The sequence below is a fragment of the Entelurus aequoreus genome, linkage group LG16 (assembly GCF_033978785.1).
Source record: "Entelurus aequoreus isolate RoL-2023_Sb linkage group LG16, RoL_Eaeq_v1.1, whole genome shotgun sequence".
Taxonomy (NCBI): Eukaryota; Metazoa; Chordata; class Actinopteri; order Syngnathiformes; family Syngnathidae; genus Entelurus; species Entelurus aequoreus.
The window spans coordinates 23,238,536-23,262,724 of record NC_084746.1 but is presented as its reverse complement, the minus strand read 5'-3'; the positions used below and the strand labels follow the sequence as shown (position 1 = coordinate 23,262,724).

The 24,189-nt window shown below is 39.5% G+C and overlaps 8 non-coding genes across 8 annotated transcripts; 5 read left to right on the top strand and 3 right to left on the bottom strand.

Annotated features, from left to right (window-relative positions):
- Positions 1 to 6,294: 6,294 nt before the first annotated feature.
- trnag-gcc (transfer RNA glycine (anticodon GCC)) lies at positions 6,295 to 6,365 on the top strand. The gene has a single exon. It is a non-coding gene; the product is annotated as a tRNA-Gly (tRNA).
- Positions 6,366 to 6,522: 157 nt separating this feature from the next.
- On the top strand, positions 6,523 to 6,596 carry trnan-guu (transfer RNA asparagine (anticodon GUU)). The gene has a single exon. It is a non-coding gene; the product is annotated as a tRNA-Asn (tRNA).
- Positions 6,597 to 10,108: 3,512 nt separating this feature from the next.
- On the bottom strand, positions 10,109 to 10,181 carry trnav-cac (transfer RNA valine (anticodon CAC)). The gene has a single exon. It is a non-coding gene; the product is annotated as a tRNA-Val (tRNA).
- A 241-nt stretch (positions 10,182 to 10,422) lies between these two features.
- On the top strand, positions 10,423 to 10,493 carry trnag-gcc (transfer RNA glycine (anticodon GCC)). Its single transcript has one exon. It is a non-coding gene; the product is annotated as a tRNA-Gly (tRNA).
- A 1,686-nt stretch (positions 10,494 to 12,179) lies between these two features.
- trnav-cac (transfer RNA valine (anticodon CAC)) lies at positions 12,180 to 12,252 on the bottom strand. The gene has a single exon. It is a non-coding gene; the product is annotated as a tRNA-Val (tRNA).
- A 241-nt stretch (positions 12,253 to 12,493) lies between these two features.
- trnag-gcc (transfer RNA glycine (anticodon GCC)) lies at positions 12,494 to 12,564 on the top strand. The gene has a single exon. It is a non-coding gene; the product is annotated as a tRNA-Gly (tRNA).
- Positions 12,565 to 12,645: 81 nt separating this feature from the next.
- On the bottom strand, positions 12,646 to 12,719 carry trnan-auu (transfer RNA asparagine (anticodon AUU)). Its single transcript has one exon. It is a non-coding gene; the product is annotated as a tRNA-Asn (tRNA).
- A 534-nt stretch (positions 12,720 to 13,253) lies between these two features.
- On the top strand, positions 13,254 to 13,326 carry trnav-cac (transfer RNA valine (anticodon CAC)). Its single transcript has one exon. It is a non-coding gene; the product is annotated as a tRNA-Val (tRNA).
- Positions 13,327 to 24,189: the final 10,863 nt, after the last annotated feature.

Here is a 24,189-nt window from a genome sequence, read left to right as displayed (position 1 = left end):
GTCTGATAATGCAGTGAAGATTTTGTTTAACTTTGTTTCATTTGTTACTTCTAAAATGAGTCCATCCTGAATAAATGACAATTATTTGCACTGATTTTGAGGGATTTTTATTCAGGGTTTGTACAGACTGGATGAAATGTTCATTAAAATTATTACTTATGTCCAGACTGTCTGCGATAGTAGCGCCATTGATATTTAATGTTATAGTGTTGTTTCTTGTTTGCTCTCTTCCTGTAAGTTTGTATCTGGTTTTCCATAACTCTCTAATGTTCCCTTTTGCAGCTTTGATTAATTCTAAATGAAAGTCAGCCTTAGACTTCCGCATAAACATTGTAACTTTGTTCTTCCAAACTTTTAAAACATACGATCTGTATTTAGACCTGTTTTAATTGCTCTTATGAGAGCTGAGTCCTCATGTCTTTATTAGAATCCAATGGTATTTTTATTTTAACACTCTTCTTTCTGGTTTTGTATTCGTGTATTTACAGATGTTCTCTTTAATTTTTGTCATCCAATTGTAATTCTAGTAGGGCTGCTTATCATTTGTATCATATAGAAGCCGTTTATAATATCCTTAAGTTTCTTTCTACGTGTTTTATTTAACCAGTCCAGATTAACGTCCTCCATGACGTTACTTCTTTCATACTATGCTGTTTGAGGATGTCTGAAAATGAATCAAGAAAAATGTCTTTAGCTGTGGTCGGTCGGTATACTACAATTACCTTGAAATACATTTCTGAGGAAAATGTGATTTTAATTTCAACATTCTCAAATTGATCTACTTTTAATGTTTTCCCTTTCATAAATCATAATTCCTCCCCCCTTTGTCACTCGATCTGTCTTTTCTGTAATCTTGTCCCCCGGGACATTAATTAGAACGAAAGGTGTTGTGGGTTTTAACCATGTCTCTGATAGACAAGGTAATCCGGATTAGAGTCTGACAGTAACTGCTGTATTTGTTCAGTATGTTTCCTGTGGTAGAAAGTTTAATAATGCGGACACGTTTGTTACTGAATACTTTCTACAGACTTCTGTCTCTCTGCGACTTTGTGTATGTAATAAGCAACTATAATTTTTTGATATGCTTAAATTTTATTTTAGCTCAGCTGTTGTGTAGCTGCTAGCTCTTTGTAGCCTACAGCAGAAATGTCCAAATTGCAACCAATAGCTATGTTTTTAACAGACAACCGAAATAATTGAAAATGTGGTATTTGCGTATCGGTTCAATACGCAAATACAGAGAGCAAAGGAACAATGTGGGTCATTAGTTGTCCATCTTATACCATTCTAATTGTTGTAAGGATAGTTCACATGAGCGGCCATACCTTGAGTCCCACCATATATAAGAGTCAAAAGGCTCCTATTATGAGTCGTCCAATTGGTGATCATACACTTTGGCGGTTTGGGTGGCAGGACACACGGACGCACCTCAGTCAGCCAGTGCTAGGACAGTTGGAGCAGTCCCCGTCTTCCATTCGTTCCTGGGAGGCGTCCCCAGTAGTTGTCAGCTGATGTCGTGCTGTCAGGCAACATCAGGAAGTTCCTTCTGTTCAGTATTGAATTGTCAGGGCACAGTTCGTAAGCAGGTCATTACAAGGTGTGTGCAGGTTGACCACAAAGGAATGCTTCAAAGATTGTGTTGAACATTGTCCGTTGACATTTATTTCCAGCAGGGGTCTGTTTGTATCCTGCTGTTCGTCCTGCTGTCACACCTGTATTTTTTGTGAGCATGTTCTGGCTACAACTTTGGAGCTTGTCTTGTTCAGATTGGCAGTCACCCCGGCTGCACATAGAATAAATATAGACCCAATACTTAAACTTAAAAGGCTCATTTCAATATTACACAAAGCATTATTGTTATGATCATATCAATCCATTTTTTAAGTCATAATGTGTTAAATGTTCAGATAATTTAATTTTAAAACAATTGCAATAATGTTTCCGAGTAAAGAACAACAGCCTTCCAGTTTGTATTCTTAGCTTGTTTACATTATGAGGAGACACTATCATTTACGGGGGGTATCGATTTTTGAAATAGGTCAAGTAAAATAAAATAAAAACACAAATGTATTTCAGTTTTAGGAGTTAAATGATGTACCATCCTCAGTGATGAGCTGAACACATGTAGTTTTTTGTTATGGTTTAAGAGACCCTTGAAAAGTAAAGTTTTTTAACATTATAAAATATAGTAACAATTACTTTCATCTTTTAACGTTGATGTTCCAGGTAATTTAATGTTCAGTAATTGTATATCATAGGCCAATATAAGCTTTGGCTTCCGCCTATTCTTTTTTCGGTCATTCTTTTTTCTTTTCTTTTCTGTGTGTAAATGTGTATGATTGTTAATATGTCTAATTTACTGTTAAACTGCTCACACAAATTGGTTGATGGTTGATTACATGACCAAAATAAACTTATTTCATCTATTCATTCATTATCTATCGCACTCATAGTTTTATTCCATTTTGCATGTAATTATTCCTATTGATTTCTTCCCATTTCACTCAAGCAACTAAACAAACAAATAAACAAACTTGCAGCTAACCACAATCAACAGCATACTATTTACGAATCCAAAATAATCAGTCTTATAAAATAATTTTAGCTTTAGATATGATTTAGGGCAGTGGTTTTTAACCTTTTTTTCCCAGTAAATTAAAGAAATAAAATACAGCATAATGTCATTATTTTCTGATTTATTAAATTGTATAACAGTGCACCATATTGCTCATTTGTTGTGGTCTTACTTGACTTATTTGGACAAACAAAAAATAAGAATAACTAAAACGTTTTAAAAATTAAAATAGTGATTAAATTATAATAAAGATTTCTATACATATAATCAATCATCAACCTTCTTTGGATATTGCAATAGAGATCCATCTGGGCTCGTGAACTTAATTCTAAATATTTATTTTGTTGAAGAATTATTCTTCTATAATTATATTTATAAAGGATTTTGAATTGTCGCTATTTTAAAATATTTAAAATCTCAGGTACCCCTTGGCATACCTTCAAGTACCTCCCTTTTTTGTCCGAGCGGAAACACCATACCCTCATTTGAGAACTACTGGTTTAGCCTATAAAAAATCCTTTGTCTCATACATCATTACACTGTACAATTCCTCTTTGGGGGGCTAGGATGACAGGGAATGCAAAACAACAACAGTGCAATACTTTTTTATATTATGGTCGTTAATGCCTAGTTTCTCTTTTAATAGAATCTATTTTGTTTCCATTTATACCCTTATTAGTTACTGTTTACTTTTTAGTTCTTCTTCCTGAGGGAACTCTCCTGAAGGAATCAATAACGTTTTATCTGTCTATCTATCTATCTATTACTAACCCGAGCACAATTCATGACGTCATGCTCATCTTGCAGACAGTTATTTCCATTTAGTTTTATTCTCTATTTGTAATTCTACATGCACCAATGTCACATAAAAATTTGCTTTCTTTGTTATTTATTTACATTATTATTTCTGGTTTACTTGCTGTCTGTTTACTTAAGTTCTCATATTTTGGTCTGTCTTCCTTCTGATTAGAATTTGTTTAACGCTTCTCTACGTTTTGTTTTGACAATGGCGCTGAGTGGCTCTTATCTGTACTTCTTCAGACTCTATGTTTCACAGATGCCCTTAGATGTATTACAATATACATTTAACTTTTAATTTATTGTGTGTTTATTCCTAAAAAAAAAATTAAAATGTCAATGTATAATCAATTTATCTTTCTCAAATTTAAATTCAATATTATTAATTTATTTGTTGTATAACTATTAATTCAAAGTTACAATGTGTCCTAATCTATGATGTTTGTGCGTGTGTGTTTGTCTCAACTTCCACACAGAAACTGGATGGATCAGATAAGCAACAAGGCTGTACCAAAAAAAAAGTATACTAGACATATAAATGAATGATGAATTAAACAATGTTTCAATGTCCCACAATCCGTATTTATTGATTGATATTTAAACGTGTAATTTTCCATATATCTATTATTTTACTGGACTTAGCAAGCACCTACTACTAGCACACTCTACAGACCGAGAATAACTGTTCAACCACACTTAGTAATGCCAAGCTAGATGCTAACTTAGCCTTACTATGCCTCAGTAAGCAAACTTTTGCTAACACAATGCTAACCTAGCTCAATGCTATCCTAGCTCAATGCTAACCTAGCTCAATGCTATGCTAACACAATGCTAACCTAGCTCAATGCTATCAGTGTCACTCCTCTTCGAACCAATGCCTCACGCAGCTGTCACTCACACAGCCTCGTCACACGCACACACTCTTATCTCAAAATGTCTCCCAGCTGAGACTATATGCGTCACACAGTCACTCACACACAGAGAATTTACCAGCACAGTTAAAAGTAAATGCAATAGACAACTACTTTTCTCATCCAGAAGCACAGCTGTATCATATCAGAACCTTAATAATAAGAACAACATTTATCATTCACTCTTAGATGGACAAATAGTCAAGTTTAAGGAGGTTATTCTGGGCTTCCCTGCTTAGGCTGCTGCCCCCGCGATCCAACCTCCGAGAGCGGAATAAGATAATTAAATGGATAGACCATACACTCATATATTTTCTGTACATAAACTTTGTCTACTTTCTCACACGCACACACATTTTAGACAATTTCCAAACTTTTACAGATAGCGGGGCTGTGAGAAAAAGCGTGAAGGGGGGAGGTTGCGAGAGGGGGGGAGGAAAAGGAAGGGGGGGAATTAAACCAGATAAGAAACCAGGTGCTACACAAAAGTTATTAAAATACGCAGATATATATATATAAATTTAAAAAACACACACATTTTTATCCCACAAACCACGCCCCCCTGGTCCGGACCAATATAAACAACTAATGCACGCGTGCTTTTGTGGAATCGGCCGTCTCATTAACAAACACAGGTCCCATCATTACTCATACAACGGCGATTAACCCGTTCCTGCGGAGCAGCTCCTGGTTTTACTCCCTGACCAATACACGGCAACAGCATAAAAGCACCATAGAGTCACTGATAATCACCCAATGCTCTACAGTCATCATGTTTTGGTCAGTTCCATACAGTTTCACCAAAGCTTCACCAAAGCTCCACCAAAGCTCTACCATATGCAGCCCGATCAATATCCATCTATACTGCAGCCAATTAAACAGAACGTCGTGACAAATACAGCTCAGTTGATCTCCTTTACCGGAGTCACCAAACGGTCACCCAAAATGAGGCTTTTCCAACGCTGCAGTTTCCACATAAAGAGATATGTCGCACATTCATAGACTTCATAAATTTGTATGGGCCAAATGTGCCACCAGTTAGCAAAACCCTGCCTTAAATTTAGCTGTATCCAACTCTGGCTAATTCTGATGCACTTGCAGAAAGAAGCATCCTCTGCCAGCAACGACAGAGGATGAAGAGGTTAAGAGAAATTTTTCGTCTCACATAGTCTATGCTTCTACACTCCAAACCACCAAAATTCTATCAACAATCCCCTGATGTTAAAAACAAGAAATCACAAGTTTTCAACAAACACACAGACAAATGATCACATATAAAACAACTCAATCCAACCATAATTTACCCCAGTCCAGGTTGTTTTTGGAGAACCTGACTAAACCTATCTTTTATCAAAATAGATTCAGCAATTAGTCTTATCGATCTGGCTCTCTCCAGGCAGAAAATGTTTACACTTTAAGCAAAACGCTTACCTTGTATTAGATGCGCGCGTGCAGCACACTGTCTGCCTGACTGAGAGAGTGAGAGTGGCTGTCGACCTGTAGCTTCTAAACCATCCTGTTCGTGACGCCAATTTGTGTAGTGGATTGTCCGAAGCTTAAGCAGGCAACAAAAGTAGTTTAGTACAACAAATTTATTTACCCATTATCAGAAGTGCAGGTTGAATTGAGTTGGTCGTGCAGACAAACCACAAGTTACTCCGGAGCCAACAAGACACACACAAGCCAAAATCACCCCCGAGTTCCGGTCTTCTCCCATTTTTTTATATGTCTGTTGTGCGTCATCGTTCCTTATCAAATGCGTCAATGTCTTGTTTTGCTTTTCCTATCTGTTCCATAACAACTCGAATTCTGTAGACAGTCAACACATTCTATAGACAGGTTGGCACGACTTAATATTCACTTTTGTCCCACAACTGGTCCATTCAATGGCACAAAATACAAGAGTATTGAAAATGAGCGGACATTCTTAAAAGACAAGAAATATAGGTCAAAAGGTCAGAAATTCTACTACACTCTTAACCGAGTTCATAAATCTCTTTTGCTCCACAGGCGTTGGTGGTTCAGTGGTAGAATTCTCGCCTGCCACGCGGGAGACCCGGGTCCGATTCCCGGCCAATGCATTCTGTTGATTTTATTACATTTTCACAAATATTCATAAGGGACAAAAGCAATGTTTGTGACAACCGCAAGATGCCCATCCAAAGACAATGACATCGGGACATCGTAACATTAGATTTTATAATTTTTGGGGGAGTAATTATTCACGTAAACCAGTCAGTCTCTGTGGCGCAATCGGTCAGCGCGTTCGGCTGTTAACTGAGAGGATGGTGGTTCAAGCCCACCCAGGGACGAAATCTTGACACGAGCACGGTGGTCCGAGGGTTTTCTTGTACAGCCCATGTCCTTCTCTAAATTTACAAAAAAGTTTCTAGTTAAAACATGTGCCACGTTTGCAACATAACTTTCAAGTCATGCTTGTTTAAACTCATGTAAATTACTGATAATCAATGTTATCGCCTCAAAATGGCTGTCATTAATTCAGTGTAGGGTTATAGACATCGAGTTGAAATCCCATGCTGTTCCAGGCGCTGTAGCTGTCAGTCAAGGTGCCTGTTTGTTAAATAGGAGATGTTGGGCTCAAATCCCGTCAGTGCCTAGATGTTTTTTCTGTAACACTTTCTCAGGTTGTTTTCAAACCTCGTGAATGCAAGCCAAATTCTATTCGTTTTGAATAAAATCCCAATGGATCCACAGAGTTTGATGTTTACTACAATGTTTTTAAAAAAAAAATGCCATTATAAATGTGGATTAAACCAGGACTCAGAAAGAAACACTACTTCATCCATCCATCCATTTTCTACCACTTATTCCCTCCGGAGTCACGGGGGGCGCTGGAGCCTATCTCAGCTACAATCGGGCGGAAGGCGGGGTACACCCTGGTCAAGTCTCCACCTCATCGCAGGGCCAACACAGATAGATGGACAACATTCACACACTAGGGCCAATTTAGTGTTGCCAATCAACCTATCCCCAGGTGCATGTCTTTGGAGCTGGGAGGAAGCCGGAGTAAACATGCAAACTCCACACAGAAAGATCCCGAGGCCGGGATTGAACTCACGACTACTCAGGACCGTCGTATTGTGAGACACACTAACCCCTCTGCCACCGTGCTGCCACACTACTTCAGATGGGTTCCAAATCACATTGTTACAAGTAGTTTGTCTGGATATTCACCAGAGTAAGCATCTTGTAGTTTAAGACAGCAGAGTGGCGCAGCGGAAGCGTGCTGGGCCCATAACCCAGAGGTCGATGGATCGAAACCATCCTCTGCTATGATTTAGGTTTCAGGTGAGTATTTGACCGATTCTTAATTTGAAAGTAAGGCCAACACTCATTCAGACTGCAGCTGTCTTCTCTAACTCTTTGGGAATTACACCTATGATTCCTGCTAAAATGAGATGTTAAACATCTTAAAAGTCAATCTAAGCCAGAGGTCTCAAACACGCGGCCCGCGGGCCTATTGCGGCCCGCGAGACGTTATTTTGCGGCCCCCACCTTAATATGAAAGTTAAATGTTAGTGCGGCCCGCGAGTTTTAAATGAATGGCGCTTGACAGCGTTGTGTGCGGAGCTGAAGGAATCTACCAATCACGGTGTGGCGAGGGCGTGCCTTGATGGCACTGCCTTGATGGCACTGCCTTAAGTGTCCTCCAGAAACTGTCAACGCATCATCTTTTTCTCCATACAAACAGCGTGCCGGCCCAGACACATGTAGTATGAGGCTTCTGCAGACACACGCAAGTTATTGCAAGACATACTTGAGGAACAGCCATACATGTCACACTGAGGGTGGTCATATTTTATTTTTTAACACTGTTACAAATATGCGCCACACTGTGAACCCACACCAAACAAGAATGACAAACACATTTCGGGAGAACATCCGCACCTAAACACAACATAAACACAACAGGACAAATACCCAGAATCCTTTGCAGCCCTAACTCTTCCGGGCTACAAAAACACCCCCTACCCCCAACCCCGTCTCCTCCCAACCCCGCCCACCTCAACCCCCCCACATACACCTCAACCCCCCCCTATCTCCCAAATTCGGAGGTCTCAAGGTTGGCAAGTATGCATTGACGTCACTTGCGTGATGCAAGCAGAGAAACATTTTGCCGCTTTTCCACGACACCCGTTCACGCTCTTCCTCCTTCCCTCCCTGCCTCCCTCGCTCGCCCGCCTGCTCGCTCCCGCCCCCGTTGTAAACAGTCCGGGCGGGGAAGACGAGCACTCCGCCGAAGGACTGAGCAACAATACAAAAGTGTGGTGCACTGGACCCCAGCGCTGATACTCCGACAGAGAGTCGCTGGGCGAATCAGACGTGTAACACGTTAGTGGTGATGTTAGCCCATTCGGGGCTAATTGTGCTACCGTAACTGTAAACTCCACGGCGAGCCCCCCTCCTTCCCCTCCCGTTGGCTCCAGACAGAGACAATTTTTGATGCAATATTTCTTTGTTGAGCATAGGGGCACCCCAACGTGTCTTTCATTTCATTTCATTTTTATTTATCTCCTTCATTGATGTGCATCTTTGATCGATAGACAATTAAACCACAATTATTCAATTATACATTTACACACCAATGCCTGAGAAGGAGCAGGATGAAGAAAAATCGTATATTTTTCTGCCCCCCTCAACATAATACGTAGTCTTACTTAATGATATCATATAAACCAACAAATACATCCAAATATAACGAAAACAAACAAAAAAACACACAAAAAAACACAAGAAGTGCAAAACTTCATGATGTACAAACCGAACAAAAAAAACAAAAGTAATATACACCTCACAGGATGATACAAAACAAATACAAAACCAGGCAAAAAATAAGTAAAATAATAAATATAAAGCAAAATGTAAACACTTATGGCTGTCCATATGATCTTATTGTTCTGTCTTTATATAGTTTTTCAATTGGAATATATTTTTACAATCTTTTATCTCATTGTAAAGAGAATTCCATAGTTTAACCCCCACCACTGATATGCACATTTGTTTTAAAGTTGTCCTTGAATACTGATGTTGGAAATGACCTTTTCTTCTATGCTCTTCATTCTCAGAAGTGATGACAAACATTTTTTGTAAATTTGCTGGTAATGTTTTACTTTTAGCCTTAAACATGACACATAACGTCTGTAACTTTACTAGCTCCTGTAATTTCAATAAACCGGAATTAATAAATAATATGTTAGTGTGTTCTAAGTAATCTACTTTATGAATAATCCTTATGGCTCTTTTCTGTAGTTGATACAGAGAAAGTTGCGATGCACAAGGAATACAATTTGAAACATCATTATACAACTAGACATGCTGAGGAGTATGCAAAATACCAGGGAGATGAGAGAGTGAACCGGGTTGCAAATTATAAAACCAGTCTACTGAGGCAACAAGATTTCGTCAAGAAAGCAAGCGAAAAGAGCGATGCAGCAGTCAAAGCTAGCTACATGGTGAGTGAGATGGTTGCTAGGGCGGGAAAGCCATTCAAAGAAGGTGAATTCATTAAAAAGTGCATGTTAGATTTTTTTTTTAAGAAATATTTTCTTGCGGCCCAGCCTCAACCAGTTTCTGCATCCAGTGGCCCCCAGGTAAATTGAGTTTGAGACCCCTGATCTAAGCAGTACAGTTGCAATCCATTCAAAGCCCTGAGAATACAGTGAATTGAAGGAATGAGAAATTTCACAGGTTTGTGCGTGACATTTTCATGGAACCCAGCATTCATGAGACACTAAATTTAGTGTCGTGTGTGCTCGGCTGTACATGAGGTGGTCAGGTATGTTGAAGGAAAGTAAAAAGATCTTGTTTCCACCCTGTTTCGAACAGGGGACCTTTCACGTGTGAGGCGAATGTGATAACCACTACACCATGGAAACTACTGCAAGTTTCAGACCTTTATCAAGACTTACAAGTTGATTTTCGGCCAATGGAATACATGGTGCTCGCTAGTCTTATTACTGTTATTAACTGGATTGCATTTCTTGCCTTTTGTGGATGTTGTTATATCCCTTGTGCACGTAGAATGTGTTCTACTTTGTAGCATGTTTTGTCTGTCGCAGCCCGCATTTCAAACGTTCTTCCTCTTAACCGAGTTCATAAATCTCTTTTTCTCCACAGGCATTGGTGGTTCAGTGGTAGAATTCTCGCCTGCCACGCGGGAGACCCGGGTCCGATTCCCGGCCAATGCATTCTGTTGATTTTATTACATTTTAACTAATATTCATAAGGGACAAAAGCAATGTTTGTGAAAACAGCAAGATGCAGGCATTCCACTCAAAAGGCATATTGGACTCACCGAAGGCTGAAGCAGTGTACTTCTAGTTACACCCATCCAAAGACAATGACATCGGGACATCGTAACATTAGATTTTATAATTTTTGGGTGAGTAATTATTCACGTAAACCAGTCAGTCTCTGTGGTGCAATCGATCAGCACGTCTGGCTGTTAACTGAGAGGATGGTGGTTTAAGCCCACCCAGGGACGAAATCTTGACATGAGCACGGTGGTCCGAGGGTTTTCTTGTACGGCCCATGTCCTTCTCTAAATTTACAAAAAAGTTTCTAGTTAAAACGTGCCACGTTTGCAACATAACTTTCAAGTCATGCTTGTTGAAACTCATGTAAATTACTGATAATCAATGTTATCGCCTCAAAATGGCTATCATTAATTCAGTGTAGGGTTATAGACATCGAGTTGAAATCCCATGCTGTTCCAGGCGCTGTAGGTCAGTCAAGGTGCCTGTTTGTTAAATAGGAGATGTTGGGCTCAAATCCCGTCAGTGTCTTGATGTTTTTTCTGTAACACTTTCTCAGGTTGTTTTCAAACCTCGTGAATGCAAGCCAAATTCTATTCGTTTTGAATGAAATCCCAATGGATCCACAGAGTTTGATGTTTACTACAATGTTGTTGTTTTTAAATGCCATTATAAATGTGGATTAAACCAGGACTCAGGAAGAATCACTACTTCATCCATCCATCCATTTTCTACCACTTATTCCCTTCAGGGTCACGGGGGGCGCTGGAGCCTATCTCAGCTACAATTGGGCGGAAGGCGGGGTACACCCTGGACAAGTCGCCACCTCATCGCAGGGCCAACACAGATAGACGGACAACATTCACACTCACATTCACACACTAGGGCCAATTTAGAGTTGCCAATCAACTTATCCCCAGGTGCATGTCTTTGGAGGTGGGAGGAAGCCGGAGTACCCGGAGGGAACCCACGCAGTCACGGGGAGAACATGCAAACTCCACACAGAAAGATCCCGAGGCCGGGCTTGAACTCACGACTACTCAGGACCGTCGTATTGTGAGGCAGACACACTAACCCCTCTGCCACCGTGCTGCCACACTACTTCAGATGGGTTCCAAATCACTTTGTTACAAGTAGTTTGTCTGGATATTCACCAGAGTAAGCATCTTGTAGTTTAAGACAGCAGAGTGGCGCAGCGGAAGCATGCTGGGCCCTTAACCCAGAGGTCGATGGATCGAAACCATCCTCTGCTATGATTTAGGTTTCAGGTGAGTATTTGACCGATTCTTAATTTGAAAGCAAGGCCAACACTCATTCAGACTGCAGCTGTCTTCTCTAACTCTTTGGGAATTACACCTATGATTCCTGCAAAAATGAGATGTTAAACATCTTAAAAGTCAATCTAAACAGTACAGTTGCAATCCATTCAAAGCCCTGAGAATACAGTGAATAGAAGGAATGAGAAATTCCGCAGGTTTGTGCGTGACATTTTCATGGAACCCAGCATTCATAATGTTGAAGCCTTAGGTCTGCCTATATGAGAACCCTCTAAATTTGGTGTCGTGTGTGCTCGACTCTACATGAGGTGGTCAGGTATGTTGAAGGAAAGTAAAAATAACTTGTTTCCACCCTGTTTCGAACAGGGGACCTTTCGCGTGTGAGGCGAATGTGATAACCACTACACCATGGAAACTGCTGCAAGACCCAGACCTTTATCAAGACTTACAAGTTGATTTTCGGCCAATGGAAAACATGGTGCTCGCTAGTCTTATTACTGTTATTACCTGGATTGCATTTATTGCCTTTTGTGGATGTTGTTTAATCCCTTGTGCACGTAGAATGTGTTGTACTTTGTAGCATGTTTTGTCTGTCGCAGCCCGCATTTCAAACGTTCTTCCTCTTAACCGAGTTCATAAATCTCTTTTGCTCCACAGGCATTGGTGGTTCAGTGGTAGAATTCTCGCCTGCCACGCGGGAGACCTGGGTCCGATTCCCAGCCAATGCATTCTGTTGATTTTATTACATTTTAACTAATATTCATAGAGGACAAAAGCAATGTTTGTGACAACCGCAAGACGCAGGCATTCGTCCCTGGGTGGGCTTGAACCACCATCCTCTCAGTTAATAGCCGAACGCGCTGACCGATTGTGCTACAGAGACTGACTGGTTTACGTGAATAATTACTCCCCAAAAAATTATAAAATCTCATGTTACGATGTCCCGATGTCATTGTCTTTGGATGGGCGTATCTCGAAGTACACTGCTTCAGCCTTCGGTGAGTCCAACATGCCTTTTGGGTGTAATGCCTGCATCTTGCGGTTGTCACAAACATTGCTTGTGTCCCTTATGAATATTGGTTAAAATATAATAAAATCAACAGAATATATTGGCCGGGAATCGGACCCGGGTCTCCCACGTGGCAGGCGAGATTTCTACCACTGAACCACCAAAGCCTGTGGACTAAAAGAGATTTATGAACTTAGTTAAGAGGAGGAACGTTTGAAATGCGGGCTGCCACAGACAAAACATGCTACAAAGTAGAACACATTCTACGTGCACAAGGGATTTAACAACATCCACAAAAGGCAAGAAATGCAATGCATTTAATAGCAGTTGTAAGACTAGCGAGCACCATGTTTTCCATTGGCCGAAAATCAACTTGTAAGTCTTGATAAAGGTCTGCGACATGCAGCAGTTTTCATGGTGTAGTGGTTATCACATTCGCCTCACACACGAAAGGTCCCCTGTTCGAAACAGGGTGGAAACAAGGTCTTTTTACCTTCCTTCTTACCTCTATAAATAAGCAGGAAAATAAATGATAGCAAGGTCCTGTGTTTCATCATAAAGTAGTTTGCAACATACCTGACCACCTCATGTACAGCCGAGCACACACAACACCAAATTTAGAGGGTTCTCATATAGGCAGACCTCAGGCTTCAACATCATGAATGCTGGGTTCCATGAAAATGTCACGCACAAAGCTGTGAAATTTCTCATTCATTCATGTCGCTGTATTCTCAGCGTTTTGAATGGATTGCAACTGTACTGTTTAGATTGACTTATAAGTTGTTTGGTTAACCTCTCATTTTAGCAGGAATTATAGGTGTAATTCCCAAAGAGTTAGAGAAGACAGCTGCAGTCTGAATGAGTGTTGGCCTTGCTTTCAAATTAAGAATCAGTCAAATAGTCACCTGAAACCTGAATCATAGCAGAGGATGGTTTCGATCCATCGACCTCTGGGTTATGGGCCCAGCACGCTTCCGCTGCTCCACTCTGCTGTCTTAAACTCCAAGCTGCTTACTCTGGTGAATAGCCAGACAAACTACTTGTAACAAAGTGATTTGGAACCCATCTGAAGTAGTGTTTCTTTCTGAGTTCTGGTTTAATCCACATTTAAAATGGCATTTTTTTTTAAGAAAACATTGTAGTAAACACCAAACTCTGTGGATCCATTGGGATTTTATTCAAAACGAATAGAATTTGGCTTGCATTCACGTGGTTTGAAAACAAACTGAGAAAGTGTTACAGAAAAAACATCAAGACACTGACGGGCACCTTGACTGACAGCTACAGCGCCTGGAACAGCATGGGATTTGAACTCGATGTCGAAACCCTACACTGAATTAATGATAGCCATTTTTTGGCGATAGCATTGATTAACAGTAATTTACATTAGTTTAAACAAGCATGGCTTGAAAGTTATGTTGCAAACGTGGCACACGTTTTAACTAGAAACTTTTTTGCAAATTTAGAGAAGGTTGTACAAGAAAACGCTCGGACCCCCGTGCTCGTGTCAAGATTTCGTCCCTGGGTGGGCTTGAACAACCATCATCTCAGTTAACAGCCAAACGCACTGACCGATTGCACCACAAAGACTGACTGATTTAAATGATTAATTACTCCCCAAAAAATTATAAAATCTCATGTTACGAGGTCCCAATGTCTTTGTCTTTGGATGGGCGTAACTAGAAGTACACTGCTTTAGCGAGTCCAATATGCCTTTTGGGTGGAATGCCTGCGTCTTGCGGTTGTCACAAACATTGCTTTTGTCCCTTATGAATATTAGTTAAAATGTAATAAAAGCAACAGAATGCATTGGCCGGGAATCGGACCCCGGTCTCCCGCGTATTAAGCGAAAATTCTACCACTGAACCACCAATGCCTGTGGTGTATAGCTGATTTATGAACTCGGGTAAGAGGAAGAATGTTTGAAATGCGGGCTGCGACAGACAAAACATTACATTACTCTGCTCAATCTTGCTTCATATCTCCATTTTTCAAAAACAAGTGCATATTTGTGTTGGAGTCTCTTTAGTTTCTCCTCTTGAAGCTCTTTACCCTTTACGGTTAATGGTCTTACTCTTTCACTTTTACGAACAGTTTGTTGTTCTGTAGTTTGCACTTCATCATGTTCTGCAACTTCGTTAAGTGGTAACTCTTCCTTATCTTTGTCAGTCGGTTTAGCGTTTGGTTAACACACTGTTTAAATTCCAAAAATACTTCTTCAAATTCGCTTAGTTGGACTTTAACTTATAAATATCCTTTTAGAAACTTAAAATGCTGTTTTGACCTTAAGCAAAATGCACAAAACTCTTAATTCAACAACAATGCGTCACTTTGAGGTAATAATAAGGTACAGTAAAAACTAAGTAACTTTTGACAAATATGCTATAGAAACTTATAGTGGACCTTTTAAACTTGACTTAAACCACTCGTTTTTCCTTTAGCACTGTCCTTTCTTAATTTCCACTTTACTCATTCTTATAACCTTATACTGTAGATGCACTGCTTGTGTGTGATGAGCTTTGGTAATGGCGCCCTCTGGTGTCGCAACACGGTACCGTCACCCACTGCAACTGCAGTCGTCTTTACGTACTGCTTCTCACCGGCGCTGGGCTGGGGGAGTTTTCACTGTGGCTCCGAAATGACAACACAGGCACGGCTTCTTAAAGACGGGCTCTTTACTTGGGTTTATGCCGTGAAAAATACAGGACAAGACATGAAATACAATGCTTTAGACATAGTTCAGTCACAGGCAAATAAAAGTGCTAAACAAAATAGCTACCTCGTGGCCGCCTGCCACTTCGGAGGTTCTTGGGCAGCAAATATTTGTCTTGTGCATACTAAATGAGCGTACAATAATTAAACCAATGTAATGTACAAATATACAGAATAATTCGACACAATATGACAAAATACCTTGTTCAGCTAGCGAAATGTTCTTGCTGCTGCTGATGGCTCGCTCAAAGTCTTTTGCATGTCTGCGCGAATGCAGGTCTCGCAATCTCTAATACTAAACCAAAACCTTGCGAGAATATCGGTTCAACAAAGGAAATAAATTGCATTTTTATAGTAAACAAAATGTGTCTTATTTACAAAAAATGTAACATGAATTCACAACCATAATAATTTTCAACAAAAAATATTAACCCTTAAAACAAAAATATTAAGTGTAAGTTTTAACGACACTTACAAATGCAATGCAGCTAATAACAGTAATAAGACTAGCGAGCACCATGTTTTCCATTGGCCGAAAATCACCTTGTTAGTCTTGATAAAGGTTTGTGACTTGCAGCAGTTTCCATGGTGTAGTGGTTATCATATTCGCCTGTTCGAAACAGGGTGGAAACAAGGTCTTTTTACTTTCCTTCTTACCTCTATAAATAAGCAAGGAAATAGATGATAGCAAGGTCCTGTGTTTCATCATAAAGTAGTTTGCAACATACCTGACCACCTCATGTACAGCCGAGCACACACGACACCAAATTTAGAGGGTTCTCATATAGGCAGACCTCAGGCTTCAACATCATGAATGCTGGGTTCCATGAAAATGTCACGCACAAACCTGTGAAATTTCTCATTCATTCAAGTCACTGTATTCTCAGGGCTTTGAATGCATTGCAACTGTAGTGTTTAGATTGACTTATAAGATGTTTTACCTCTCATTTTAGCAGGAATCACAGGTGTAATTCCCAAAGAGTTAGAGAAGACAGCTGCAGTCTGAATGAGTGTTGGCCTTGTTTTCAAATTAAAAATCAGTCAAATAGTCACCTGCAACCTAAATCATAGCAGAGGATGGTTTCGATCCATCAACCTCTGGGCCCAGCACGCTTCCGCTGCACCACTCTGCTGTCTTAATCTACAAGATGCTTACTCTGGTAAATATCCAGACAAACTACTTGTAACAAAGTGATTTGGAACCCATCTGAAGTAGTGTTTCTTTCTGAGTCCTGGTTTAATCCACATTTAAAATGGCCTTTTTTATAAGAAAACATTGTAGTAAACATCAAACTCTGTGGATCCATTGGGATTTTATTCAAAACGAATAGAATTTGGCTTGCATTCACGTGGTTTGAAAACAAACTGAGAAAGTGTTACAGAAAAAACATCAAGACACTGACGGGATTTGAGCCCAACATCTCCTATTTAAAGGCCTACTGAAACCCACTACTACCGACTACGCAGTCTGATAGTTTATATATCAACGATGAAATCTTAACATTGCAACACATGCCAATACGGCAATAATTAACTTATAAAGTGCAATTTTAAATTTCCCGGGAAACTTCCAGCTGAAAACGTCTAGGTATGATGACGTTTGCGCGTGATGTCAATGGTTGAAGCGGAAGTATTGGTACACCATTGTATCCCAATACAAACAGCTCTGTTTTCATCGCAAAATTCCACAGTATTCTGGACATCTGTGTTGGTGAATCTTTTGCAATTTGTTTAATGAACAATGGAGACTGCAAAGAAGAAAGCTGTAGGTGGGATCGGTGTATTAGCGGCTGGCTGCAGCAACACAACCAGGAGGACTTTGAGTTGGATAGCAGACGCACTATCCGACGCTAGCCGCCGACCGCATCGATGAGCGGGTGAAGTCCTTCATCGCGCCGTTGATCGCTGGAACGCAGGTGAGCACGTGTGTTGATGAGCAGATGAGAGCTGGCGTAGGTGGAGAGCTAATGTTTTTAGCATAGCTCTGTCGAGGTCCCGTAGCTAAGTTAGCTTCAATGGCGTCGTTAGCAACAGCATTGCTAGGCTTCGCCAGGCGGTACAGCATTAACCGTGTGGTTACAGGTCCATAGTTTGGTAGTATTGTTGATCTTCTGTCTATCCTTCCAGTCAGGGGCTTATTTCGTCTGTTTCTATATGCACTTAAGCATGAGGATTTCTGACCTTTGACCTATATTGCATGTGTAGTAGAATTTCTGGCCTTTTGACCTATATTTCTTGTCTTTTAAGAATGTCCGCTCATTTTCAATACTCTTGTATTTTGTGCCATTGAATGGACCAGTTGTGGGACAAAAGTGAATATTAAGTCGTGCCAACCTGTCTACAGAATGTGTTGACTGTCTAAAGGATTCGAGTTGTTATGGAACAGATAGGAAAAGCAAACAAGACATTGACACACTCGATAAGGAACGATGACGCACAACAGACATATAAAAAATGGCAGAAGACCGGAACTCGGGAGTGATTTTGGCTTGTGTGTGTCTTGTTGTCTCCGGAGTGACATGTGGTCTGTCTGCACGGCCAACTCAATTCAACCTGCACTTCTGATAATGGGTAAATACATTTGTTGTACTAAACTACTTTTGTTGCCTGTTTAAGCTTCGGACAATCCACTACACAAATTGGCGTCACGAACAGGATGGTTTAGAAGCTACAGGTCGACAGCCGCTCTCGCTCTCTCAGTCAGGCAGACAGTGTGCTGCACGCGCGCATAACAAGGTAAGCGTTTTGCTTAAAGTGTAAACATTTTCTGCCTGGAGAGAGCCGGATCGATAAGACTAATTGCTGAATCTATTTTTGATAAAAGATAGGTTTAGTCAGGTTCTCCAAAAACAACCTGGAATGGGGTAAATTATGGTTGGATTGAGTTGTTTTATATGTGATCATTTGTCTGTGTGTTTGTTGAAAACTTGTGATTTCTTGTTTTTAACATAAGGGGATTGTTATTAGAATTTTGGTGGTTTGGAGTGTAGAAGCACAGACGATGTGAGAAGAAAAATTTCTTTTAACCTCTTCATCCTCTGTCGTTGTTGGCAGAGGATGCTTCTTTCTGCAAGTGCATCAGAATTAGCCAGAGTTGGACAAAGATAAATTTAAGGCAAGGGTTGCTAACTGCTGTGACATTTGGCCCATATAAAATTGATATGTCTGTGAAAGTGCGAGACACCTGTCTATGTGGAAACTGCAGCGGTCCCTAGTCCTTGTGACTCAGCGTGTAAAAAAGCCTCATATTAGGTGACCATTCAGTGACTCCGGTAAAGGAGATCAACTGAGCCAAGTTGTCACGAATCTGTTTAATGGCTGCAGAATAGACAGGTGGCGTCTCGGGCTCCATATGGTAGAGCTTTGGTGAAACTTGGTGAAACTGTATGGGACTGACCAGACACGATGTCTGTAGGTTGCTGGGTGATTCCTGGTGGTCCTATGGCGCCTTAGAGGCCAGTGATCCGTGTTGGTCAGTTTGATAATGCAGGTGCTGCTCCAATGAAACGGGTTAATCGCCGTTTTATGAGCAATGATGGAACCTGGTTTTTGTGATATGAGACGGCCGATTCCACAAAAGCACGCGTGCATTAGTTGTTTATATTGGTCCGGACCAGGGGGGCGTGGGTTGTGGGATAAAAATGTGTGTTTTTTAAATTTATATATATATATCTGCATAATTTAATAACTTTTGTGTAGCACCTGGTTTCTTATCTGGTTTAATTCCCCCCTTCCTTCCCCCCCCCCCCCCTCTCGCAACCTCCCTTCACGCTTTTTCTCACAGCCCCGCTATCTGTAAAAGTTTGGAAATTGTCTAAAATGTGTGTGCGTGTGAGAAAGTAGACAAAGTTTATGTACAGAAAACATATGAGTGTATGATCTATCCATTTAATTATCTTATTCCGCTCTCGGAGGTTGGATCGCGGGGGCAGCAGCCTAAGCAGGGAAGTCCAGAATACCCTCCTTAAACTTGACTATTTGTCCATCTAAGAGTGAATGATAAATGTTGTTCTTATTATTAAGGTTCTGATATGATACAGCTGTGCTTCTGGATGAGAAAAATAGTTGTCTATTGCATTTACTTTTAACTGTGCTGGTAAATTCTCTGTGTGAGTGACTGTGTGACGCATATAAAGAAAAAAAAAAGAAAAAAAAGGAGTCTCAGCTGGGAGACATTTTGAGATAAGAGTGTGTGCGTGTGACGAGGCTGTGTGAGTGACAGCTGCGTGAGGCGTGGGCCGAAGAGGTGTGACAATGTTCGGATAGCATTGAGCTAGGATAGCATTGAGCTAGGTTAGCATTGTGTTAGCATAGCATTGGGCTAGGTTAGCAAAAGTTTGCTTACTGAGGCATAGTAAGGCTAGGTTAGCATCTAGCTTGGCATTACTAAGTGTGGTTGAACAGTTATTCTCGGTCTGTAGAGTGTGCTAGTAGTAGGTGCTTGCTAAGTCCAGTAAAATAATAGATATATGGAAAATTACACGTTTAAATATCAATAAATAAATACGGATTGTGGGACATTGAAACATTGTTTAATTCATCATTCATTTATATGTCTAGTATACTTTTTTTGGTACAGCCTTGCTGCTTATCTGATCCATCCAGTTCCTGTGGGAAGTTGCGACAAACACACACATCATAGATTAGGACACACTGTAACTTTGAATTAATAGTTATACAACAAATAAATTAATAATATTGAATTTAAATTTGATAAAGATAAATTAATTATACATTGACATTTTAATTTTTTTTTAGGAATAAACACACAATAAAATAAAAGTTAAATTTATATTCTAATACATCTAAGGGCATCTGTGAAACATAGAGTCTGAAGAAGTACAGATAAGAGCCACTCAGCGCCATTGTCAAAACAAAACGTAGAGAAGCGTTAAACAAATTCTAATCAGAAGGAAGACAGACCAAAATATGAGAACTTAAGTAAACAGACAGCAAGTAAACCAGAAATAATAATGTAAATAAATAACAAAGAAAGCAAATTTCTATGTGACATTGGTGCATGTAGAATTACAAATAGAGAATAAAACTAAATGGAAATAACTGTCTGCAAGATGAGCATGACGTCATGAATTGTGCTCGGGTTAGTAATAGATAGATAGATAGACAGATAAAACGTTATTGATTCCTTCAGGAGAGTTCCCTCAGGAAGAAGAAGTAAAAAGTAATCAGTAACTAATAAGGGTATAAATGGAAACAGAATAGAAAAATATTACAAGGAGAATAAAAATAGAACAGTAAAATAAGAGAAACTAGGCATTAATGACCATGATATAAAAAAGTATTGCACTGTTATTGTTTTGCTTTCCCTGTCATCCTAGTTTAGTTGTTTGAGTGAAATGGGAAGAAATCAATAGGAATAATTACATGCAAAATGGAATAAAACTATGAGTGCGATAGATAATGAATGAATAAATGAAATAAGTTTATTTTAGTCATATAATCAACCATCAACCAATTTGTGTGAGCAGTTTAACAGTAAATTAGACATATTAACAATCATATACATTTACACACAGCAAAGAAAAGAAAAAAGAATGACCGAAAAAAGAATAGGCGGAAGCCAAAGCTTATATTGGCCTATGATATACATTTATTGGACATTAAATTACCTGGAACATCAACGTTAAAAGATGAAAGTAATTGTTACTATATTTTATAATGTTGAGAAAACTTTACTTTTCAAGGGTCTCCAAAACCATAACAAAAAACTACATGTGTTCAGCTCATCACTGAGGATGGTACATCATTTAACTCCTAAAACTGAAATACATTTGTGTTTTTATTTTTATTTTACTTGACCTATTTTAAAAAATCAATATCCCCCGTAAATGATAGTTTTCTCCTCATAATGTAAATAAGCTAAGAATACAAACTGGAAGGCTGTTGTTCTTTACTCGGAAACATAATTGCAATTGTTTTAAAATTAAATTATCTGAACATTTAACACATTATGACTTAAAAAATGGATTGATATGATCATAATAATGCCTTGTGTAATATTGAAATGAGCCTTTTAAGTTTAAGTATTGGGTCTATAATTCTTCTATAAACATTTCCCCAAACTTCAAAACAATGTTACATATGGAAAAATAAATGAATAATATAACATGTGCAGACATTTCTTATTCAGCATGTGTTTTACTTTATACCGAATAGCAATGGATTTGGATATTTTTCTTTAATATGTTCAATATGCGGCTTCCAACATATTAATGATCAATTACTATTCTCAAGAATGTAGTTCATATACTCTGTCAATTTCCACTTGATTGAACTTTAATTTTTGTTTCACAATTTGACTTTGCACCCTGGACAGGTCGCCACCTCATCACAGGGCCAACACAGATAGATAGACAGACAACATTCACACACTAGGGCAAATTTAGTCTTATTAATTTCTACATATTGAGATCTATTACTTAAAATAACTACTTAACCACTGTTGTGAAACACTTTTAATTTATGGGAGTATTGGGATAGGATTGAGGAAGATGTCTGCTGTGGTGGTAACTTTGAAGTGCAGTCTGACATTTTGGATTGGAGTAATTTATAGTTTTACTTAGACATTGCAGTACACCATACCATGCGCCCGGGAATCGTTTTTGGTGATTTGGCTCCCAAAATTTTTTGTAGTCTTTGGTATGACTCGGCCGGGGTTTTGGGCTTGCGACCTCCCGATCTCAGGGCGGACACTCTAACCACTAGGCCACTGAGATGAAGGAGGCAAACCAAATCTCAACAGCTTTCAGTTAGCTATAGATTTTGAGAGTATAATGCGAATAACTATAACTTTACAACTGTTTGCTGTGAATAGTGTTGAATAATAATTACAAATAACAGCCTACATTAATAATTAGAATAAGAGCCGATATGTAAAGTTTAAAAAATAAAAAATACAAAAAAAAAAGAGGAGAAGTGTGATTAGGCATGGCGCTTAGAGCATGGCCTTGTGTGTTTGTTATGACTAAGTTGAATAACCAGTCGGAGACAGGCAAGGCAAGGCGGGGCAGTTTTGTTTGTGTGGCGTTTTTCATGCAACAAAGTGAAATGAAAGAAAATAAAAGCAAAATTAAAATGCAGACAATAAAAATAAACACAGTGCGGACGTTAAAAGTTAAAAGATTAAAAGATTTAGCTGAAAGATAAGGAGAAACGGGAATAAATACATTCTTTTGTTTTGGAGAATATCACGCACAGCGGGAGGTCAGAGTGCAAGCATGACAGCTTGCTCACGCCTACTGATAGACAAATGATAGTTTAAATTAACTTATACATAATCTTTAAGTGAATTAAAAGGGTACTTAAATACACATGAAGTAGTACGTATAATCTTTGAATTAAGGTTATTGATTAGCAATTAATGGGATAGTTAAGACTGTAATTTTAAAACGTGATATGCAAATTGAACTAACCGAGAGGATATGAAAACGATGGGTGTACATGTTTTGAGTTCCAAATTCTGGAGGAAAAAACCTCAACAAAACGTAAAACCATACAGACGGACTTGGGTGGTAGCCACGGTTGTGCTAGGTCAAGCGAGGGTGGAAAGGATATGCAGCCGGGGGACTGCCAATCTGAACAAGACAAGCTCCAAAGTTGTAGCCAGAACATGCTCACAAAAAATACAGGTGTGACATCAGGACGAACAGCAGGATACAAACAGACCCCTGCTGGACATAAGTGTCAACGGACAATGTTCAACACAATCTTTGAAGCATTCCTTTGTGGTCAACCTGCACACACCTTGTAATGACCTGCTTACGAACTGTGCCCTGACAATTCAATACTGCGCAGAAGGAACTTCCTGATGTTGCCTGACAGCACGACATCAGCTGACAACTACTAGGGACGCCTCCCAGGAACGAGTGGAAGACGGGGACTGCTCCAACTGTCCTAGCACTAGCTGACTGAGGTGCGTCCGTGTGTCCTGCCACCCAAACCGCCAAAGTGTATGAACACCAATTAGACGACTCATAATAGGAGCCTTTTGACTCTTATATATGGTGGGACTCAAGGTATGGCCGCTCATGTGAACTATCCTTACAACAATTAGAATGGTATAAGATGGACAACTAATGACCCACATTGTTCCTTTGCTCTCTGTCCTGCCTACGAAACCAAAAATTTAGGTCAAATGATAAAACAGGGCGTAGCTGCCGCTGATTGAACCGATACGCAAATCAATTATTTCGGTTGTCTGTTAAAAACATAACTATTGGTTGCAATTTGGACATTCCTGCTGTAGGCTACAAAGAGCTAGCAGCTACACAACAGCTGAGCTAAAATAAAATTTAAGCATATCAAAAAATTATAGTTACTTATTACATACACAAAGTCGCATGAAAGACAGAAGTCTGTAGAAAGTATTCAGTAACAAACGTGTCCGCATTATTAAACTTTCTACCACAGGAAACATACTGAACAAATACAGCAGTTACTGTCAGACTCTAATCCGGATTACCTTGTCTATCAGAGACATGGTTAAAACCCACAACAACTTTTGTTCTAATTAATGTCCGGGGGACAAGATTACAGAAAAGACAGATCGAGTGACAAAGGGGGGAGGAATTATGATTTATGAAAGGGAAAACATTAAAAGTAGATCAGTTTG